Source organism: Podarcis bocagei (assembly GCF_964188305.1).
Source record: "Podarcis bocagei genome assembly, chromosome: 6".
NCBI classification, from domain to species: domain Eukaryota; kingdom Metazoa; phylum Chordata; class Lepidosauria; order Squamata; family Lacertidae; genus Podarcis; species Podarcis bocagei.
Genome location: NC_138130.1, coordinates 86,779,474 through 86,804,113, shown reverse-complemented (window position 1 = coordinate 86,804,113; position 24,640 = coordinate 86,779,474). Strand labels below are relative to the sequence as shown.

Sequence of the window (24,640 nt, the reverse complement as noted above, 5' to 3'; positions counted from 1 at the left end):
CACAGGTACCTGTTAATAATAATAATAATAATAATAATAATAATAATAATAATATTTACATGGGAATTATTATTATTATTATTATTATTATTATTATTATTATTATTATTATTATTAAAATTCATATACCACTTTTCTGCCAAAGAACCCAGGGCAGTTCCCAAAGGAAAGATACAAACTGAGAATACAAAATACATAATAAAACAAAACAAAAACAAAACCAGTAACTCCCCTCCCACAAACACATTTTAAAACCATAGAATGTCAATCAGCCTAACGCCTGGTTGAAGAGAAATGTTTTCTACTGGGGCTTAAAGATATGTAATGAAGGTACCAGGTGAGCCTCCCTGGGGAGAGCATTCCACAAATGGGGAGCCACCACAAAGAAGGCCCTGTTCTCATGTTGCCACAACACAGGAAACTGCTTTATACCTAGTCAGACCATTGGTCTACCCAGCTCAGTACTGTCCACACTGACTGGTAGCAGCTCTCCAGGGTTTAAGGTAGGGGTTGAACCGGCTGATCAACTGACTGTTAGTGGCTGCCAATCTTTCAGCCCAATCTTTCTACCTAACGTCTGACATTGTGTATGCTATCAGATGTAAAGCAGCAGAAATGGCCCGATGGACCAAACCAGTAAGGTTGTCGGCCTTAATTAGGCCCACAAACCAGAGGTTCCCCACCACTGCCATACACAATGTAATCCCTGGAGGCCAGCAAAGCGTGGTCTGAAAGCTCACAATGCAACAAGGTTGTTGAAACTCGGTGGGTCTTGGTCTACAGAACAAAATAGGATTGGCATCCATCTGTCTCAAGAGAAAATGGAGTGCACCTCTGAGGGTGAAGTCAAACTGCTGCATTAGCAATAACAACGTGGCATTCCCAGGGCAAAAGCCTGGCCAGTGTGCATGGAGGTCCTGGGCTGCCCAGGTGACAAGACCCACCAAAAGCTGAGTAATATGTTTGGGACTAGCATGGCTGCAGGAGTTCCTGGTAGGAAGCGTACAAGGCATCACTCCACTCCGGAATTCACTCCGGATTTGTGTAGGGTTTACTTAGCCTTTTCTTCTCCTGAAGATATGCCACAAGGCAATGGAGGTTTAGAATCAGAGTTTTCCTTCTCCTAGATGGGAGAAAGGTTGAGACCCATCTGAACCTCGAAGAATAAAGGTAGGCTGGAAATGAAATAAGCATTTTTATAAACCCACCACTGTGACAGCTATTCCATTCAACCGCTATCTGCATCTCATCTCAGCTATTGGAAGGCCGACCCAATCTCTGTTCTCTTCTGAAAGAAAATTACATGAAAATGATGTATAGATGGTATATAACACCAGTACAGATAGCAAAAATGTATAAAACTGGGTCAAACACCTGTTGGAAATGTAAAGAAGAGGAAGGGACCTTTTACCATATGTGGTAGGAATGCAGAGAATTTTTTTTTTTTAAAAAAGGGAAATGATATATAATGAGTTGAAGAAGATGTTTAAAATAACATTTATAAAAGAAAACCAGAAGCATTTTTGTTAGTGATAGTAGGACAAGACCTGCCAAGGAAAATAAAGAACTTATTTATGTATGCTACAACAGCGGCAAGAATGTTGATTGCACAAGAATGGAAGAATGAGGAAACCCCGACAAAAGAACAGTGGCAAGAGAAGTTGATGAACTATGCAGAACTGGCGAAATTGACATGCAAGTTATGAGACAAGAACAACTGTGACTTTAAAGAAGAATGGGAACCTTTTACAAACTATTTAAAAAGACAACAAAATGAACTGGACTCCTTGGCAGGTTTTGAATAAACATACACAAATTTATTGAGGGTTAACATAGTAGATAGATAATATAAGGATGAATACAATTTTATAATATGCAGAAGTTAACATTGGTTGAGAAATCAGAGAGAGGAGCTGAGGGAAGTCATAGCGGGGAGGGAGGGAGGGTTTGTTGGGGAGGGGGAAATGGGGGGGGGGAGAATAATGAAGATGATTTGTTTTGATAATTTGTTATGTTGAAATTGTTAATAAAAATGTATATATATATAAAAAGGAAGGCCGACCCAATCTCAATTTGCAGTATGTGTGTGTGTGTTTCTGCCTGGAACTTTTTTTGGGAAAGAGGTATTGATGTTCAGGCTTATACTGCATTTCCCCCTTCAGATATCTTTTCGGTTTTAAAGTGGTCTTAACTGTGCCAGACATGCCACATTGTATTGATAGCGATAGTATATTAAATAACAAAAGAGGAATGTCAGCAGAATGATTATGTTTTGAAGCTGCACAGTGCCAGGGAGAAAGAGCTAAGTTGCAATCCAATGAAAGAAACCAGTTTGTATGCCAGGCAACCGGAAACACAGTATGACAGCTTAGAAACAAAGCTATATTGCTTTCCTCTCGATTGCGTACTTAGAGCTATATTGCTTTTGTTCATTCCCATTGTGTACTTTACAAAAAGGGGAGCAGGAGCAGGAGCAAACAAATTGAAATATTGGGTTCTCAAAGGGAGGAGGGGGTGAAAAAACGAATTGCATTGATGACCTGTCTGCAGAAGTTGCATCACGAACAGATCTGGATGATCCCTCTTTGAATGCTGTGAGGTCCTTCTGTGGAAAAATGTCAAATTGCTGCTGCTGGAATCAATAAGCTTTCTCTTCAGGGAGCAGGAAAGTGAGCTAAACTGTCAGCAGTGGTAGAAACAGAGACTCTGAAAGGAGGAAGCAGAGGAGCCAGAACCAAAATGAGAAATGAGAAAGACAAGCAAGATTTGCTCAAGGCCAGTCCTACCATTAGGCAGAAGGAGGCAGCTGCCTCAGGTGGTTTGTGCTAAGGGTATGGAGCAAAGAATGGCAGCAAGGTGTTATAGGATCCTGTGCAGCCTGCCCTGCAATGCAGAATCTAGGCTGCAAAATGCAAAATTCAGTCATCTTTTATGCATGGAATGGGAGGGAAGTTGCCATCTTGTCCTTTGCCTCAGGCTGCAAAAAATGTTGGGTTGGCCCATAACTTGCAATGAAATGTTATGTTGTATCCCCATCCCAGCTAGAGTAGGCATGTGTCTCACAGTCCTCTATTTGAAGGGCTATGAGAGGGCAGTCCTCTGCTTGAAGGTGCCCTCTATTTGAAGAGCTCAGTTATGATGCTGAGAGTAACAACCCGTTTCCTTCGAGTTAATAAGACGATGCCGCTTCATTCTTTCGGAAAGCATCTATACAGCACTATTACTTCCAGCCCTGATTATCCTGCGGTTGAGACAATGAGCAAATCACTGCACATTTGTTTTCAACACCTGTCTCCGCCAGTGCAGTTTCCAATGCAGAGATGCTTTTTCATATCTGGCAGCTGAGCTGTTCCTTTCGCCGTTGCTCCAAGGGTCTGGTTATTGAGTGTTGATGAACTGCATGCAATCAGAGACCCACAACGCCAATGAAGTACTTTCTTGAGCTCAACTAATAATTACCTGGCACAGGAAGGCAGGAAGCCGCCTTTTATCAAGTATAGCTCTGTGCTGCCTACCCTGACTTTCAGCAGTTCTCCTGAGTTTCAGATGGAGGTATCTCCAAGCCTTATCTGGAGATGTCAGGAATTGAATCTGGGGACTTCTGCATGCCAAGCAGGTGTTCTACCACTGAGCACGCCAACCCAAGGATCGAAAACTTGAGAAGGCACATGAACCATTCATTTCAAATGCTGAAATATATATTTCTTATTATCAGTATCTTTGCAGTCTTCTAGGCTACAAACCTCTTTTACAAATGAGATTTTTTTTTTTTTAAAAAAAAGCTTTGTAAGAAATTCCACACTTACCTAAGTGCAGTATGAGAATCAGCCCAGTGAACAGCAGCTGTGGAAAGGGCAAATTCCATGCTAGGAGGAGAAGTGAAAACAGAACTGCCAATATCACCATGCCATTATACAAATCTATAGAGCAAACACGCTTGGAAGACTGTGTACAGTTCTGGTTGTCTCACCTCAGAAAGGACATTTTAGAGCTAGGAAAGGTTCGGCAAAGGGCAATCAACATAATCAAGAGAAAAGGTTTCCGCATTTGGGGGTTTTGCAGAGCAGAGAAAAGGCGAATAATAGGAGACATGGCAGAGATGTATAAAATTACGCATTGTGTGGAGAAAGCAGATAGAGAAAAGCTACTCTCCTCTCACAAAGCTAGAACTCGTGGACATCCACAAGATTGGAAGATTCAGGATGGAGAAAAAAAAGTACAGTGTATAGGCAGGTCAAGATGGTGAAGTATGTAGAGATGGCCAAGTTGATGGGGAAGATCCGGAATCAGTGTGATGAACTGTTTCAAAAGGACTGGAACAAATTTATATTTTACATGAAAGAAAATCGTAAACATCTGAAAACATTTGCAGGCTTGAACTGAAATGTTTTCTAATGTAAATATAAGGAACTGATTTACCGATAACAGGATGAAATATTACAGTAAGCTAGAAGGTAAACAAGAGATTATAGAAATGCGAAGAATAGAGAAAGATGTGTGGAAGTCAGAAAGAGGGAGGGAAGGAGGTCGATGCTCTTATAGAGTAATGCATTAAGTTAAAGAATTATGTAACAAAATGTGAATATGATAAAAGTGGAAAATTTAATAAAAATAATTTTTTTTTTAAAAAAAAAGATAGTACAATGTATAAGTAAACTGTGGAACTCGCTGTCACAAGAGGTAGTGATGTCTGCCAACTTGAGTAGCTTTAAAAACAGGACTAGAAAAATTCATGGAGAACAAGGATACCAGTAGATACTAGCCATGATGGCTGTGCTCTGCTTCCACTGTCGGATGAAATATGCCTCAGAATCCCAGCTGACAATCACAGTTGGGGAGAGAATTGTGTTCAGGCCCTGCTTTGGGACTACCTACAGCCTTGGTGCCCACTGTGAGAGCAGGTTGCTGGACTAGATGGGTGGTTAGCTTGATTCAGAAGGCACTTCTCATCTTCTTAATCACAAATGCACAAAACCCTGGGTGTAATCCACATCCACAACGAGAGGAAATGCCCCCGACTGGTTTTCACGGCTGTATTATTGCATCAGTGAATGAACCAGAAAGCCAATCTGTTCACATTGACTTCCCACCCAGCAGTTCACAGAAAATTGGCTTGATATTTTCGTGGAGGGGGGAATATATATCTGATTCAGCGTTCATTTGAAGAGAACACCTTAGAAGGTATAACTGCAGAAACCTTTCCTCCTTCATCTTGCTCTTGCTTTCATTCTCCCCACCCTCCTGAGCAACCTATATCTGAGAAAGTGATTTTCCTGTTCAGTGCAATCAATCTTAGGCATTTTATTCCTTATTTTTCTCATCTGATAGCTGTCTTCTGGTACCCAACTGCCCCTTCTGTTTCAATTCCAGCCTTTCCATGCCTTATGGGTTTTGTTTTCAATCTCTATGCTTCTTTCATTCCAGGTTTCTGTCAACTCCAAACCTTCCCTCTGTCTTTCTGGTTGTCACAGAGCTCCGTTATTTGATTTAATCTGTTCCCCCCGGTTTCCCAACCTTTACAGCTTCCCTAATCTGATGTCAGGTCTTTTAAGTGGGAAATTGATTCCATAAGGCTGCTTTGCATTTTTCAAAGTGTCTTGACCAAGGACAGGGCAGGGCGGAGAGAGATAAGCTTAAATGTGCTGTTCTGCAAAGAAAGTTGTGAATCCAAGGAGTTTCAAATGTTTGCCTCCAGGGACCACATCTTTATGGGGTGGATTCAACTAACTGGGGAGCCCACCTCCTCTCTCCATGCCCCCCAATACTCCTCCAAATTTGCTCAGGGGGGTTGAGAGAATCTCCAGAACAATGAATGGAGGCAAGTGGTGGCCATTCTGTTGGGCAAGCAGAAATACTTGTGCAGATGAGACCTTTCTAACAGCGCAACATTGATTTGCTCCTACAGTATCAACTTGTCTGCTGAGGAACCTTGGACATATTGGTCAAAACTGCATATGCAAATGTGTATATTAAGAGAAAGTCACACTAAAAATGCTGGTAAATTTCCATGACATTTTTTTAAACAGTAAATTGCTATTGAAATGTGAAGAGCTGAAATTAAGAATGGAAAAGGTGAGGAACGGATAAAAACTGAAATTCACAGATTTGTTCATCCCTGGGCCAGAAGAAGGTGAACAAGCAGGATTGCAATGGTGAAGAGGAGGGGCAGGTCTATCATAGCTGTCAACTTTCCCCTTTTCTTGTGAAGAATCCTATTCGGAATAAAGGAATTTCCCTTAAAAAAAGGAAAACGTTGACAGCTATGAGGTCTATGGGGCTCTTGTCAGCAGGACCCAGATTGGCATTAGGTCCTTAGCAGCAAGCTCAACTAATCCTGTCTTCTAGGGTGCATATTCTGATCTGGCAGGGCACACAAGTAAGCCTAGTCACAGAATAAATACTTCACACAATTTACTTCTTCATGTCTAGAATGTCTCCTATGCCGAGTATGTATAAGTCAGTTTCTTATTTTGAGGTGGCCCCATCTGAGTTTGTTGTTAAGAGGGGGCATGATAAAATGATAATCCATTATGATCATTAATGCTAATGTTGCCATCATAATTCTGTGGCTGCCTGATGATTCTTACTATGCAAACGGTACAATGCGCCCTGTAAGTTTTGTATTTGTATTTCTTCATGGATAATATACGGTACTAGTTTTCTCATTTCCTCTTCGATATCCTGCCCTTAGATATTGACTCATTCATTATTTCAGCATTTTAAAATTCCACATATCAGCTTTTTCCAGTCTGGCAGCCTCTGCTGGATATTGAATTATATTAATACGATACATCAAAGTGTATTGTTAGTGATAAAGCAATAATCTCGAAAGAAATAAACAATTCTGAGGCACAATGTCCACTATCCAACATCATATTTTTAAATGAACTTGCTTTATCCATTGTGCATTCTATAAACTGTGTCTGGCAGTTAGTTTGCTTCAAGATGAACTTAGTGTATCTACTATCAATCATCCCCCGAGAGAGATAATCTAAAGTTTAACCACCACATACTAATGCCAAGGGATGCATCAGTGCTAGGAGGTTGTTTACAGTTCATTCAACACTTGTGCTCATTCATAAGAATTGAAGAAAAGCCTAGGCTAGAGATGGGCACCAAACCTGTGAATCACCAAGTGCCACCATCTCCTAGCCAGCATGGCCATTAGTCTGAGATGGTGGGAGTTGTAATAGTCCAATGACATCTGGAGGACCAAAGCTTCCCCATCTCCAGCCTAGACCAACAGCCACCTAGTCCATCATCCCTTTTCCAATCAGCCACTGTGGGATAATTTTTCCTTTGGGGTTCAAGTATGGGGGCTCATACCAAACTACCAGTTGGTTGGACTTCATTCAGTAATGCATTACACAAAACAAGAGTCCAAAGAGTCGGCATAGGAGACATTCTAGAGTCTTTGGTCCTAGGAGTCCTCATAAGGGAGCTGTTCCTGGAGGAAGAACTGTGAGGGGAGAGACTCCATCAGGCAAGGCCTCCTTCCACCTGCCTCGCCCCACCCTCTGCTTCTCAATATGTATTGCATTGTTTTATGTTCTGTGGCTTGCCGTTGTTTTATTGATTATAGTTTAGATATTATTGTAACTGTTGAGTGGATTTCTGTTTAACTTTTATATGTTGATATTATAATTTTATACTATTCTAATTGATTGTTGAATGTTACTTTTTTATATAGGCTGCCTATTTTAAAGTTATGTTTTATCACATTTTTGTATTGCATTAGATTGTTATAAGATGTGCATTTTTTGTTTCTTCAGCTTGTAAACCACCTTGAGTATTGTAAGATAGAAAGGCAGTATACAAATTAAAAATGATGATGATGATGATGATAACTTCCTCTATAAGGGAAAAATATGTCTCATCTTAGCTGTTCATCCTCTACCCAAAGACTTTCTGCCACCCCAACACCTGTTAGGGACTGGGCAGAGGAGGAATAGTGGAGACCGCCTCCCCATCCTGACCCTTCCAGGAAGGAGGAAGAGGAAGACAGTATAGATTTACAACAGTGGTTTGCGGGAGGTCACAGCTCAGAGTCAGATGAGTGGGAATGTTGGGAAATAATGGGAGAAGATAATGGGAGAAGGACTCCTGGATAGTTAAATCCAGTCAAAGGTAACTATGGGGTGCGGCGCTGATCTTGCTTACAGGCCGAAGGAGCTGGCGTTTGTCCACAGACAGTTTTCCGGGACATGTGGCCAGCATGACTAAACAGCTTCTGGCACACGGAGGACTGTGATGAGTGCCAGAGCGCATGGAAATGCTGTTTACCTTCCCACCACAATGGTACCTATTTATCTACTTGCACTGGTATGCTTTCAAACTGCTAGGTTGGTAGGAGCTGGGACAGAGCAACAGGAGCTCACCCTGTCGCAGGGATTCGAACTGCCAACCTTCTGATCAGCAAGCCCAAGAGGCTCAGTGGTTTGGACCACAGCACCACCCATGTCCCTTCAGAGGATCTGTACCACCATCATGACTAAAAGTCATCCTTTAAATAAATTAAAAAATGCCCAAAGCCAGTAAGCCTCCTCTTATAAGGAATGTGTTTCAAGCCATAATCTCAAGGGCCTTTTGAGTGGCTGCTCCTAGACTTTGAAAATCCCACCTTGGAGAAGTTAGACTGGTTCCCTCCTTGTTGTCCTCCTGCCAGCATGTGAAGACTTTCTTGTTCCAACAGACCTTTAGGAATTGATGGCTTTTAATTAAAGGGCTGGTGCCATGCTATTTTTTATTGTAGTTATTGGTATGGTTTTAATGGACTTTATATATGCATTTACTTTTAATTTTATCAGTGATTACTTTTTTAAACTTTGTGTTTTTTTTCTTATTGTCAGAGCTGCCCAAGGTCCCAGCTCACACAGGACCAACGCCAGTTCGTTGTTATATACAAAAGTCTTTATTGAAGTTCAGTCTGTCTTTCACATCAGCAGCGTGCAGCTCTATGTCTGAAACTCTAGACCGCCGAAGCTCCGTCTGAATCTCCTCCCCCCAGACACCAGCTTAAGGCCCTAGCCTTGCTCCACCTCTTCCTTTGCTCTTTCCTCCTCTGGGTCCGCCTGTCAGCTGGGGTTTCGCCCTTCCTCGACTCTTCTGACGCTGATTCCCCTGAGTCTTCCCCTGCTTCCGGCGGGCTTTAGGACCTGGTTCCCAATCCGGGCTTTCTGCTGTCCCGCGCGCCTGTACATTTGAACTTGGCGCGCGCGCCCAGCTGGCAACCTTCCTCCTGACCGTTACACTGCTCCTGTCACTGCTTCCCCCTTCGGGGAGGCTAGCTGGACTTGACCTCCCCTCCGTTCCCCCACTCTCCGATAGAGGCGTGGTCAGTCTCGACTCATCTTCTCTCCCTGCTGGAGGAGCCGCTGGTCCTGACACTTGGGACTCTTCCCCCCCACTACGCTCTGGTGGGGAAGCTGGCCCTGATCTCCAGCTGCTGCTTTGGGAGTCCCCGCTGGCCCCCCTTGCCCTGACCATTGGCGCCCCCTTCTGGGAATCTTCTGATTTGCTGGAGAAGCTCATGGAATCTCTCGGGTCACTGTCATACTCCCCTATGCTGCCCTCATATCCTTCCCCTTCGCTCTCCATCTCCTCTCTCCCCTGTGCCTCTGTCCCTGAGCCCCTGACACTTATGGTTTTTTTTTTACAGTTCTTATTTTTATCTTTTATTTTTTTATAAGCCTCCTTGAGTCCCGCCAGGGGGAAAAGGCGGGCTATAAATAAATATGTCATTATCATCATCATTTTGATCATCTTTCTGCATAGCAGCAGATGCCACACTGGTATCTGTGAACATCATAATTAAAAGATCCTTCCCATTTAGAAGCCAAGGCAGATATCCCTTCTTCAATGTTGAAATTAAAACCCAGCCACATAATTTACGTGTTCAGCAAGAGTCATGCACTGGTTGATTGTATTAATTTATAGTCTCCCTTTTGGCCTAGCCGGGCCCTCTGGATGGCCCACAATCTTATTTCATAAAAGCAATTAAAATCTGTTTTAAAGAACTGATATAAAATAATAGAATCAAAAGTCTGAAATCACAGCAGAGCATGGCAAGAGGATCCCTCAGTATATCAACCCACCATCTCAAAAAACCTTCCACACTAAAAGGTTTTCATTAGTCATTGAAGGTCAAAGCATCTGAGATGTACTTTGCTCATAGCTATGACCTGGAAATATTAGAGTACCTCTAGCTGATTGCTTCCTAAGCTTCTTTATAAGTTTCAGTCACCACTTCATAATTAGATGGTTTTCACGCAGGTGAGCAAAGCCAACTCAAAGCCGAAGAAGCTTCCTTCCTTATTTCAGAGACATTTGTTTTTCTTCCCAAGACTATATTTCTGCTCTTACCCTCCTTTTGTCTCTGCAGGATTTGTTCCTCCCTCCCTATCTTCCTTTCTCTTGATAACTTGAGCATGAACCGTGTCACAGTCCGAGTCAAAGTCCTGGCTGAGGACATCGGGACCGGGAGCAAGATGGCAGGATGGGAGCAGAAACGAGAGTCCAGAAGCCAGAAGTCAGGAAGCCAAGAGTCCGAGGGTCAGGAAGCAAGGAGTCACGAAGTCAAGGGTCCAAGGATCAAGAAGCAAGGAGTCAAACGCAGCAAGTCAGGAAACGTGTTGCTGTGGCAAAGAGCCGAACGGAAATGCTGACCTTATATCCCTTCCCAGCTCTTGCCACCAGGTGCTGTGAGTTACCAATCGACCTCACCTGTGAGGCCGCGCCTTGCCTCCTCAGAACAAACTCAGGAAGGCCCCAGTCCTGTGAAGTCCTACTGGTCACAGGGCCTGGTTCCTGCATGCACTCCTGACAAACTAAAACATTTCCAGACAAATTATCAGTTTAAGAGAGCCAGTGTGGTGTAGTGGTTAAGAGCGGTAGTCTCGTAATCTGGGGAACCGGGTTCGCGTCTCCGCTCCTCCACATGTAGCTGCTGGGTGACCTTGGGCCAGTCACACTTCTTTGAAGTCTCTCAGCCCCACTCACCTCACAGAGTGTTTGTTGTGGGGGAGGAAGGGAAAGGAGAATGTTAGCCGCTTTGGGACTCCTGAAGGGGAGTGAAAGGCGGGATATCAAATCCAAACTACTCTTCTTCTTCTTCTTCTTCTTCTTCTTCTTCTTCTTCTTCTTCTTCTTCTTCTTCTTCTTCTTCTTCTGATCAACAGGCGAAAGCCCTGTTGAAACTCAGCACACATCCATGTCACTGAAACTTGGAAAACCAGGTTTCATATGACCACACAGTTTTCTCTGTTGTGGTCTTCACTTCTAGTTGTAATGCCCTTGTCCTTGGAGGAAACATTGCATATGAACTTGAAATGAATGAAATAAATAAGTAAACAAAGAAACCACACTGTAAGAGCCCATCCATCCAGGACTGGGCTTTCAAGCTCCATGTCCGAGCATTTGTTGTTTGTTTGTTTGTTTGTTTTGCTTTGTCCGCAGGAAAACTTTGCTTTGCTTGCCCCAGGAAAACCCACATTTTACTGCTGGATTGGAGCAAATGGCAATTGTGTTTACCGTGTATTGCTGTTTGTTCCGATTCAGCGGTAAAGCAGGAAGTGCAGTGGATGAGCCCGAGGTCCTAGAATCATAGAATTGTACAGATGGAAGGGACCATGAGGGTCTTCTAGATCAACCCCCTGCAATGCAGGAATCTTTTACCCAATGTGGGGCTTGAACTCTCAACCCTGAGATTAAGAGTTCCATGCTGTACCGACTGAGCTGTCCCATAAAGCTTTATGCAATTTTCCTATCCCAGCGAGTTTGGTAGGAAGATATCCACGGCATATAACACCAACATGCTGCCCTGGGTTCCTTTGGGAGGAACTGGCAGGCTATCGATCACTCTATCAATATGCATTACAGAATGTATGTCAACAGTAGAAATGAAAATATGCCCTGTCACTTAGAGAAGTTGCAGATCTTCAGAGAAAAAGAAAAAAAAACCCACAAAGGAAGTCCTAGTGCCCTTCTGTGTAGATGGGAGGCAACGGCTGTCCCTTCCTATTTTGGGGGTGGGGTTGTCTCTTTTTCATTTGTCCCCATCCTTCCCCTTTGGTGACATCCCTTTCCTTTCATGTAAAAGAACAGCAAATTTCACCTAGTCAGTCATTTGAAACAGGGACACGACGCTCTTGGAATCTGATGAGGTCACAACATTGTAGGTGGCAAGAAGGGTAGCCTGATAACAGCAGAAGTGGCTGTGTTTATTATCTCTGATCCCAATTTGATGCGACTGGAAGCAGCATGGTAACAAGGCTGTCACTGATATCTCCGTTGCCGCTCTGCTTTATAGAGATGAAATTAAATGAGGCATCCAGGGATGGCTTGAGTGCGCAACTGCTTTATACAGCCAACTCCTGGTCCCTTGTCAGAGGATCGTAGAACTAGGAGGTATTAAAAAAAACCAAAAACCAGTGGTTAGGTCTGAATAATAGAAAGAAAGAAATGGGCATTGATTTCCAAGTTGGGGTAGCGCACTCATACATATATGCTCTTCACTTGATGATTATCAGGCCTGGTGCCAGATTTTGGCAAGACTAGCTGAGGGCCCCAGGGTCTCAGCCATGGACTGGTTGGTTTGGGTGGGGGGTAAACAACATAGTTAAAGAGCATACACAGAGTGCTCATAGCAGCTATCTGATTCTTCACAGTGACATAGTCTTAGTTAGTGATGTACTAGAGTGCTGGAGCCACTCTGTCTGCCTTAGCTTTACATCAACAACAATAGCACTACAGTCATACCTCATGTTACGTCTGCTTCATGTTACGTTCTTTCAGGTTACGTCCCGCGGCGACCCGGAAGTACCGGAAAGGGTTACTTCTGGGTTTCGCTGCTTGTGCTCGCACATGTGCAGAAGTGCGAAATGACATCACGTGCATGTGCAGAAGTGGCGAATTGCAACCCACGTGTGTGCAGACGCGCCACTGCGGGTTGCGCTCTTTTCATGTTGCGAACGGCCCTCTGGAACGGATCCTGTTCTCAACCAGAGGTACCACTGTATTCCACAGACTACTCCATAGAAAATTCATACAGCTCTCTCACCGAGGCTACTTTATATAGGGAGAATGAGTCATCACCCAAGATGAGTCACGAGTCACAGTGACTTAGCAGTTCTTCTGCTCTCAAGAACCTTTGTCCCATGACAGAAAGCTCCAAGCCAGGGGATTGGTGGAGGGACAACAACGAGTGGTCAGAGGGAGAAGAAGGAGCAGACTGGCTTGAGAAGGTGTCAGCAGTAGGAGAGATGACAGGGTTTCAGACTCTGACTCTGAGGCTGGAAGGGAGGGTGACCAAGAGGCAGAGTGGAGACAGGCTGCTGAAGAATCCAGAGGGTCTCTCCCTCCTGCTGCAACCAGCTCCCCTTCTCCAGTCTCCTAGAACTCACAGAGAAATGTTGTTTTCCAAGTGAGGTCACATTCTAAAAAATGGCATCCTTCTCCCATTTAGCCTGAAGTGGTATAGCCCTCACACACCCAACCTGATGCCCTGCGGATGTTGTTGGACTCTCAGCAGTCCCATCCAACGTGGCCAACAGTCAGGGATGAGGGAGGTTTGCCGTCCAAAACATCTAGAGGGCACCACGTTTGGGGGAGCTTAGTATAGTCTACTTTGCCATATCTGTACCCTTACTATCACATTTTGCTACACCTCTACCAGGCAAGAAAGGAAAGCTTGACTAGAAGATACAGTCTGAAAAGCCTCCAAATGAAAACTGAGCTCCTGCTCTCCAGTGAAGTTCTCCCAAACAAGCAGTAGGAAAGGAAAAAGGAACAGCTTCCTCTGGAAGGAGACAGCACAGGCTTGCAAGTGAGTGACTGAGACATTTGTCAAACAAGACACCATTATTCTGGGCCAAATTGCTCTGTAGACCACCAATGATCCATAGACTAAGAATAATTGTGCTGCGTCTGGTTCGCTATTTTGCCAGGAGACTGCAAATCAACCGCAGTGTTTCACTGGGTGTATTCATCTCATGTCTGTTTTTCATCACTGTCAGCGTACGCTTCTGATGTGTTTCAACCCCCTAGAGCCATTATTCCAACCTGCTTTTTCATTTAAGATTTCACAAAAAGCCTTTTATTAATGCCCCCTTCATGCCCAGAAATTCTATACCAACTCCATTCTCTCTCCATTCTCTTGTGATTCTATTATAGAAATCAATCCTCGCGGACCTGTTGTGCATCGTTCCATGTGAGCCCTGGCTGACTATTACTTCTTCCTCAGTCTGTTTACACTGCCCTTTTGTTTTAACTTAAAGGCACAATGAAACCACAACATTTTGATCAGGCCCTCACATTTTAATTTCAAACTTCTGCTAATTGAGTCCCTGTTTTCTCCTGTTCACTTACCTGCTCTCTCGGCATATCATTTTTGTAGGCTCTAAATGGATCGGGTCAGAAATACTAGTGCTTTTACTACATGGAAGTTTGTGAAAATACAACATATTTTATTTACAGCTGAAATTCCAAAAGGAACTACGGTTCCCAGGATTCTGTGGGGGAAGTCACATGATTGCTGATTTGTATACGCAGCCTGAACCTCATCCTGTCTGTAGACTGAGGAATATAGTTCCCATTCTCTCTCTGAAAAATGCAATTTATAATTACCTTTCTCACAGAGGTATTCTGAAGAAAATAAAGAAAACAGCCCCACATGTCAAAAGTGCTGTTTGTCAATAACAGCCATTTGCATTGCTACAAGCCCAAGCAAGGAGTAGGCACATTTTGCCAGAAGCCTGGGAGAGATGAGATATTGTTTACAGGAGTGAGGGGCTCTCCGTGGAGGCGTGTTGTCGCCTCCGGTCAGCCTCTGTAAACAGAAATGACAGGAATCAATAGTAATGCCTCCACAGTGACTAGCCTGTAACTTGGTATTTCCAATTCACTGAATGGAAATGGATGATTACATTTTACAATCCCAACAAACACGCCAAGGGTGAACCGCGCTAAAATAAACAATATCTTACAGAAACAATTCTCCCAACCGAACAGAACAGAGGAGGTAAGTGCAGAGACTGGCGATAAGGCAGCAGCCCTTAAAAACAGGCGTCATCGTGGAAACATATTTGGAAAGGGCCTTAGAGATCATTGAGTTCAACCCACTGCTCAATTCAGGAAATGCAACACCCCTAAGAGATGGTCGTCCTACTGCTCATCCTGCTCAGGACGTGGTCCAGCTTGTCATCACCTGTCTTAAAATGTTGGGCTCACAACTGGACACACAGATACCAAATGCATCCTGACCACCAGAACAGAACACCACGAAACTAATCATTTGTCCCTGCTGCCCAAGGCAATTGGCTCATTTTGCCTAATGGGTAGGAAGACATTGGGGGCTTTGTATTGGGCTCAGGAGCATTTAGGTCTAACTCAGTGTAGACCCATTGAAATTAATGGCCATGACTAACATTGGTCTATTAATTTCAATCAGTCTGCTCTGTAACTTAGCTGGACACAACCCGATAAAAGCGGCAAGCCAATAATTTGAAAAAGCAGCACCATCAAGGGGAATGGACTAAAACCAAAGAAAAATCAATAGTTGCAAAGGTGAGGAATTGTAAGTAGTGCAAGTTGATTTGCGACTCAATAAACAAACGCTGCCACAAGTTAGGAGGCCATTGTTAATATTCTGCAACAACGGCAGAACCAAAATAACCTTCAAAAACAAACAAGTGCACTTTTAATACTAAAATAAAATGTATTCTCTATAACTGTCCAAGTAACATTTAAGTAGACCATAGGTGAGAAACATATGACTCTTCAGATCATGTTGGCCTCCAAATCCCATCAGCTGTAGACATTGTTCAAGGGTGATGGGAAATGATGAACAGGTATAGCTCAGTGCCATTGGTCGAACGCAAGTCCGACAGTTGGTTACCTCTTGGTGAGGTAACCAACTACCTATCTCTGGAAATAGAGAGACCAAGATGGTAATATTTTAGTACACCAGTCACAGAAAATTGCTGATGTGTTAACCAAACTAAACCTGATGGATGCTAACCCTGTAGACACACCAATGACAACAGGTTATCAAGTAGATGATACTGAATAAGCGTTTTCTGACACTACACTGTACAGAAGTGTGCTAGGCAAACTAAACTTCATTGCCAGATGTTCAAGACCTGACATTGCAGTTAGCACTAATTTGCTAAGCAGACATGTCAACAATCCTATGGTTAAGGATTGGAAAGCTCTGAAATGCATAGCACACTATTTGAAAGGCACTATGTACTACAGTCTGAGATTTAACAATCCGAAGTCTTGTGGTCTTGAGATAATTGCTGATGCGAGTTTTGGAAGTGACACTACAGACAGGAAAAGCACGTCTGGGGTTTGCTACATGTACAACCAGGGTCTATTTGATTGGTCGTGCAAGAAGCAAACAACAGTAAGCTTAAGTTCTTGTGAAGCTGAACTGAATGCACTGTCTTATTCACTTGTGGGTTGTGAATGGTTGTTACAATTGTGTAAAGACATGAGAATTCCTGTAAAGTGTCGAATCCAGGTTCATCAGGACAACAAAGCATGTTTGGCCTTGCTGACTTCTGAAGGCTGTAAGCAAAGCACAAAGCACTTGCAACTGAAGCTGCAACATGCTAGAGAATGTGTTCAGAAAGGACTCGTAACGGTGTCCTACATGCCAGGTAATGAAATTCCTGCTGATTTATTGTCCAAGGTTGTCCCGAAGGACCAACACTGTACCTATGTACAGAAACTGGGTTTGTACTGACATTGTACTGACACACTGCCCAGTGGTGTTCACAGAAAGGGGGAGGATGTTGGTTTCTGTGTGTTGCCACTGTGCAGTGCTTTGAGTCACAAGACTCTGTTTACATTCCAGAGACATTCAAGACAGGAGACTGATGTGACCTTTACTGGTTTCCTGTTCCTTTAGTTCAGTTGCTCTCTGCTTTCACAGAAAGAGGATGTTTCTTTTCTGTCTGCTTAACTAGAATTAAAACTCTTTGCAGTGTAGCTCAAACTTCTCGTCCTTCCCTGTCTTCCGTGAGACTTCCAACAGTCTGGAATGTCTCTGGAATGTAAACAGAGTCTTGTGACTCAAAGCACTGCACAGTGGCAACACACAGACACCAACACCATTTTCAATCCCTGGCATCTCAGGGAGAGCTGGAATTTAGACAATACTGAACTAGATGGACCACTGGTCTCACTCCATATAAGGCAGCTTCCTAGTCCAACAGCATCTGGAGGGCCACAGGTTGTCCATCTCTACAACAGATGCTCTAACCTATTAAAATGGTTCAAGTTTGCAGCCCTACTTTGCAATAGAGGCTTGCTTCCAGGCATACTGGAATAACTAGGACTGACCCTGGCTAGGAGACCCACTGTGCACACAGGTCAGGAAGCCGTGAGAAGACAATGTGACTTCCTCGACCATTTTGTCTCAGTGGTGCGGAAGTCAGCACATTGTCATGTTTCATTAGATTTGCAAAGCCCAGGCCCTAATGGCTTCCTGGAGAGGACTCTTTTGGAATTAGGATAATTAGCTGAAATGTTGATCCCGGAAGACAGTATGACCTTCAGCACCTTTCTCCCAGATATGACAGTGACCCTAATAGAGCTTGACTGCTGTTGAAGCAACATGGTCGGCTTCTCACAGAGTTGCAGCAGTGCTTTATTGGAAATCTATGGCCATCAGTCAGAAACTGAAGGAATCCTTGCTGGCTTTAAGTAGGTAATTAGCTAAGAAAATGGGAGGTTTGCGCTGGGAACATCCATAAAGTAAGCCACATTTTCAATGGCCTTAAGTCCATTCTTTCTGTCTCCACCCCACCCTGGTCACATTTTGCACCATTTTAATCAATGATCAGATTCTCCTTCATCACAACTTTGCAACCCCTTACCTACTTGGTTGGAAGACATATTTTATGGGTGGCCTTGTATCTGAGGAAAGTAGCATAATCCTATATAAAAACAATGTTAAAGAAAAATCACTCACAGTCTGTCTCATGTTCCTTCTAGCTCTCTATTTGCAGGAAAGAAGAAATTATTTTGAAATAGATCTGTGTACCAACCTCCCATTGCAGTAAAGAAATATATTTCACAATATGGGCCCAAACAACAACAACAACAACAACAACAACAACAACTCTCCTCCTCCTCCTCCTCCTCCTCCTCCTCCTCCTCCTCCTCCTCCTCCTCCTCCTCCTTCTTTTAGATTAATATCCTCAACAGGCATAATTATATTTGAAATTATTGGATTGCCTTTCTGTAATTTTCTAGTAATTCTGCACAAAAATGCTTAACAGATAAAAGTACTGTGCAATAATTTTCAGATGGGTGCAAATCCAGTTGCCTTCAGTCAGTCACCCTTGATCACCCTTGCTTAAATCAACTGAAATGTATTTGGGTTAGGTTTTTTTTATTAAAAAAACTGTGTTAGTCAAGAAATATCTCTGCACCCAAAAGATGTCACATAAATTCCTCCCAATATTATAGGAAATCCCTTAATCCTAGACAGATGTGTCTGCATGGTCTAACAATGCTGTAACGAACACTGGAGTTATTTGCTCTCCGTGACTTGATACCTTTCCAGTATCAGCTGTTGTTTTTATCTGCTGTGGGGAATATATTGCCAGATGAACTGCTCATTAACCACTTGCAACTAGAAACCAAGATCATATTAAGAAGAGATTCAGGTGGCGCTTTCTTTCAACTTACCGTAAGTAAATTGGGTGATTTCTATTGCTTGAGCTTGCTAAACGATGTTTGAGATGTTCCAAGTTGCCTCCTGCCTCACCACTTAACATCATATTTTCCCAACCTGGTGCCCTCCAATGTTTTTGGACTGCAACTCTCATCAGCCTCGGCCAGCACTGAGTAGTCCAGAGCAGCCTTGGGACCCTGGGCTGGGATAAAGTCTGCTTCACATCCTTGTGAAGTGTAGCTTCTCCTGGAGTCTAGTCCCTTGGCAAAGACTTGGAACACTAGCAAAATACAGTTTTGAGAGATTTTTTGAAGCTGGGACCTGTCTATTGGTAAGGCTTTGGGGCTTAATGAAGGCCTATGGATATTTTTATTATATTTCTCTCTCTGTGTGTGTTTTTTAAGATACTGGATTGGAGGTGGAAGAATAAAAAATATATTAATGGCAGTTTAAATTTTAATCAGACTGAACTAGAAGAAGCTTCCAGAGAAATAAATTGGAAATTAGGTGCTGGGAAATGATTAAATTGGCAAAGCTAATGTTCTGGCTTTTTAAAATAGTGAGAAACGAGGAGTGTGTGAGATGGACTGTTCAAATAACTTTTTAAATAATTATAAGAATAGTGTATTTTTTTAGAGAATCTTGATTGGATTAAAACTGACAGAATCTTCAAAATGAGGATTAGTTATTGTTGCATTATAAGCAATGGAATGGAAGATAATTATTCCATTTAAAATGCATCCTTTATTTACGGAGCTGCAGGTTATATTTAAATACTGATAAACTTGTTAGTTGATTCTTTAGTTTCTAAAAATTGAATTTAATATATATAGCAGATGAAGGGGAATGGAAGTCATAGGGTCCGCTCTTTGGGCCATTATATATCATACCCACCACCATGTTGCAACAGGAAACCATGACAACCATCTTCTAGGAAGCGCATGGGTCACATGACCTGCATGAGAGCATGGTGCCCCAAAATGAGCATCTTTCAGGGCCATGGTCTCATGTGTTTTGGGGCTCTTTGCTCTCACATAAGAGCTTGGCACCAGAAAACAGGATGTCCTGATTTAATTGGGACAGACAAGATTTAGACCAAGAGAAGGTGGAGTGGGGAACCAGCTTTAGGAAAATCTGGGGATAGTGGACATCTGCCAGGGAAGCATTTGAAATGGGCCAGATCCTTGGTATTATATGAATCATTTTGTTGTTGTTTAGTCATTTAATCATGTCTGACTCTTTGTGACCCCATGGACCAGAGCGCGCCAGGCACTCCTGTCTTCCACTGCCTCCCGCAGTTTGGTCAAACTCATGTTAGTAGCTTTGAGAACACTGTCCAACCATCTCGTCCCTTCTCCTTGTGCCCTCAATCTTTCCCAACATCAGGGTCTTTTCCAGGGAGTTTTCTAATACCAGCTTGGCTTATATTGACTTAAATTGTCCCATGTCTGGAATGGAAATCAATCCATTGAATACAATTGTTGTTGTTACTTTCAGCCAGCAAGTGATGCATCACTGATTACATTCCCTTCTACATTTGCATTGCATTTCCTTCTCATTGTAATGAATCGGGTGGAACAACATAGTGGCAATGGTAACTTATACTATCTCACAGAACTGAAACAGTGCTGCCTGGGACAAATGCAGGGCAGAAGGGAAAACCATGTCTGCTTACACCCCTAGTCTTAAAACAGCCGGCCATTGGTGCAGCATTGAGTAGCTTCACATTTTTGCCCTTAAAAAGGCGCTATCCAAGCACCCATCTGCTCAAACTGATAAGTGCTCACCTTTTACTGAAATTTGGGAAAATAAATTGATTCTCTGCCTCTCCATGGCACCTTCCCAGGACTGCAGGAGTATTATGTTAGGTCTTTAACTAACTGAAGGACAGGCTGGTAATCATCACATCAGCACTTAAGTGCTGAAAATGTAAATGCAACTTGAATTTCATGGGGTTGTATCTAACCAAGTTACACCCACCGAAATGAATGGACTCAAGTTAGCCAAGTCCATGAATTTTTGAGGGATCTACTCTGTATAGAATTAACATTGAACACAACCCAAAATCTTGAAAGCTGCATTTTAGCTGAATGGCAACCACAGATGGTACGGTTCAGAAACTGATAACTGGGGAGGCTTTATGATGGTTCTGGGATTGAGTGTGAACATCAGGCCCACTTATCATGTGAGCATGAATTCATGTCTTAGTGCAGTGAGGGGAAACCTCTGGCTCTTGTGATGTTGCCCGACTTCAGATCCCATGATCCCTTATCCTTGAACACAGGATGATGGGACCTGGAGTACAGTGACATCTGGAAGACACCAGGTGCCCCATCCATGTCTTAATGTGAATGTGATTTTTTTCCTGATATGTTCTCCAGTTGTCCTCAGAGCATTGGGCAGCTCCCTGTCACTTCTCTCATGAGCACCAGTTGCAGACCAGAGAAGCCCTGCTCAACATGGGGTCCTCTTTTATCCTTTATCCTCCCTCAAGGGGTAACCTCTGCTTTCCTCATGTTTTCCTGTTCCAGTGACCCCTATGAGGCATATTATTATTCTTAGATTTATTAGCCACTTTTAAGAAAAAAATAACTCAAAGTGGCTTACAAACACTAAAAACGGATCTAAAAATAAGAGTAAAAAGAATACAGTAAGTTGCATAAAATAGAAAATGCATCATATAAGCCAGTTGGAAGAGGCCCCATTATTACCTGGTTACAGCCCATTTGGGCTGATTATTGTTTGATCAATTTACTCACAAGTAGCCCTGGTCAGCAGCTTCTCCTTGTGCTGGACCAAAAAACAAGGGTCCTGCTTTTGATCAGTGGGATGTTGTGGGGCATGGAAATTGCCTGGCAGTACCTTCATTCAGTTTATTTTAAAGTAGTGCCAAACATTTATTTCTTAAGATTTCATGAACAGAAGTGGTGAGAAGTATTTCATAAGTGCCAATTGTTATAGCAGAATTGTAAGCAACCTGACCCAACATACTACTAATAATGGAGTATGTGGTTTTGATATTTTATTACTGGGCATACAAGGGCTTCCTTTTTTTTCATTTATGAGGTGAAGAAGAAGAAGAAGAAGAAGAGTTTGGATTTGATATCCCGCTTTATTACTACCCTAAGGAGTCTCAAAGCAGCTAACATTCTCCTTTCCCTTCTTCCCCCACAACACTCTGTGAGGTGAGTAGGACTGAGAGACTTCAGAAAAGTGTGACTAGCCCAAGGTGAATGTGGAGGAGTGGGGAAGCAAACCCGGTTCACCAGATTACGAGTCTACTGCACTTAACCACTACACCACACTGGCTCTCATGTGCTTCCCATGTGTGTGAGGATGTCGTTCACATGTGTATGAGGATCACATGTGTGTGAGTGCTTCACATGTGTGTGAGGATGTCCACACAAGCTCAACACATTTCCTCTCTGTGCAGAGGCTCTGTGCATATTATTACAATCTTTCTTACTGTGTTGGATTTCACAATTCATCTCAATGTTTGCTCGTTTAAACCTGCTTTTTAATTTAGTGGAATAGGAATACAGATTTAGAAATGGCACACACACACCACACACTTTTTTTAAAAACCAGGATATTTGTCATCATGCCCACAAAGCAAACAGCCTGACAACATTTAATAGGTTTGGCATAAGATTTATTGATGTAAATATAGTTTAAATAATTGATCATACACTCAAGGGTAAAGAAAATGTATTTTTTCCTCTCCTTTAAAACATAAAACCGGGATATGGACAGTATAAATAGAACACACAACAGTCATAACCACTTTATATTTTGTTTTAATCCGGATTTACTGTTGATGTTTCGATTTTCCTCATATACAAATTCATCTTGTTCTGAAGTTGATGACCTAGAAATTTTTGCATAATGAAACATGCTATTTACACCGCGTATGACACACACAAAAATATACAAAAGTGTTTAAAAGGCTTTTGCTGTGTGAAAAGCGTGGAAGATACATTTCATGTTTTGACCGAGGGCACAAACCAACAAACACTGCTATTGCGCTTCCTCCATCTACTCCAGAGATCTTCATGTGAGTATCTCCCTGTCAGACCAATAGTCAGCGCTGAGAGCTTTGATAATATGGGGAATCGATTCTCCCAAATCTCAGCTAGTCAACTGTCACCTTTAAGACCAAACAGGATGGGAGATCAATGCTTAGAGCAATCTTTGAAGCTGTTCTCTCCCTCTCTCTGCAGCCATGTTGGAAGATGTGACAAATAGGATTGGAATTTGACCAGGGGCCATTTCCCCCATCTGGTGGCATCATCACATTGTCCAATTTCTTGAGTTGGGCCTGAGATATACAAAACATGATGGCATTGTGAAAAAAGGTAGATGGATCTACTTGGGGTAGAGATGCCATTTTGAGAGGCCTTAATGTGCCATGCCTAACATGCGTTTGTGAACTTAAAGGTGAAAGTGAAGGGCATGTTAAGGAGTGTAAACAGAGGGATGATGCGGAGAAGCTCAGGTGTAGGATTTTTTCCTTAAAACCTCACAAAGCACCTTTTGAATGTGCCGGGCCCAATCGTGAGGGGTGTATGGGCATGTGTGGGGAAGCCTTCTTTTGCACGTGGGTCTCTCACGCTGGATCTGACCGATCATCTATTGCTATTCACCTCGCAAGCCCCGGTGAGAAAGTGGAAAGAGCACAGCAGCAGTGTTTGCTGTGTTGTTCCTCAGCACTATAAATGCATACAGACTGATATAGATTAATTCCAATCTGAAATGGCTATTGACATTATACCTCATGTTTCACTCACTTCCGACAGGAAATACATGGGATGCGAACCAAGTGGAAATTACCAAAGAGAAAACATTGTTGGGAACTGTACATACTTTGAGAGGTGGTTTTAGCTGGGAGGGAAATGTAAATCAAATATTTTTGACGCTGCAGATTATATTAGCGGTTGAAAAACACACGCCTCACAGATACTTTTGTATGTGGAAGCAATGTGGAATGATGGCATTGCAATTGCTATTTGATATATCTAGTACAGTTTCCAAACAAACAAAAAATTGCCCATGGCATATTGGTATAATAAAATAGCAGATGTACACTATTATTTACACTGCAAACTAAATAATAAGAGATAATGACCTTATGAAAATGCATCAAATTGCTCAGAATAGTAAAAATCACAGACCTGATTCATAAAATATATGCATATGTATATGTATATTATATTATATATATTTATATATACTTATATATAGTATATGAACATGTATAAAATTTAATGGAGCAGGAACATAAGGATTATTTATGTTGCTAAAATACCTACTAGAGATTTTTTAAAAAACTGGGTTCTCCATCCCACCAGAAATGGACGTTTCAGAATTGAACAAAACCCACATGACCTAGAAGCTCCACGACAGAGTTGCAGAATCTCCTGCATGTGTGGAGCTCTGTTTGAGAAGCAGCCACCCCATTCACTCCTATAGGAATTCCCATAAGGTACTTTCCCCCCTGGTAAAGTCAGTGGAGCAGTTCTCCCTCACGCTGAACTCTGTGGGTGCAATGCAGCTAAAGTTAAAAAGCCTTTTGGCTGCCACTGATACTAATGGAAGAATTAAGCATGTCCTTAAAATTTTGCTCATTGGAACAAGCGGGGATTAAGGCTGCAGTCCTGAGCACTCTTAAAGGGGTAGCCACACCACTGAACTTACTCAGGCTTACTTTTGAGTTAACACAGAACTGTGCTCCATTTAAATTTGGGTGGTTGATGCCCTACGAGTGCAAAAGGGATCAATGGAGCTTTTTACAACTGTGTGTCACAGGGCTTTTATTTTATTTTTTTACAAACCTGTCACTGTGAAAAAGCAGCACTGCCATGAAAGAAAGGAAAGGAAGTCAGTGTTACAAATATGGGCCCAATCCAGTCCTTTATGCCTGGTTTTGGACCCTCACACACCATATATATATGTGTGTGC

The 24,640-nt window shown here is 42.6% G+C and overlaps 1 protein-coding gene across 3 annotated transcripts in view; it reads right to left on the bottom strand.

The window, feature by feature from the left end:
- Positions 1-24,640, bottom strand: part of GUCY1A2 (guanylate cyclase 1 soluble subunit alpha 2) — a 503,968-nt gene that overhangs the window by 311,608 nt on the left and 167,720 nt on the right. The window lies entirely within an intron of this gene.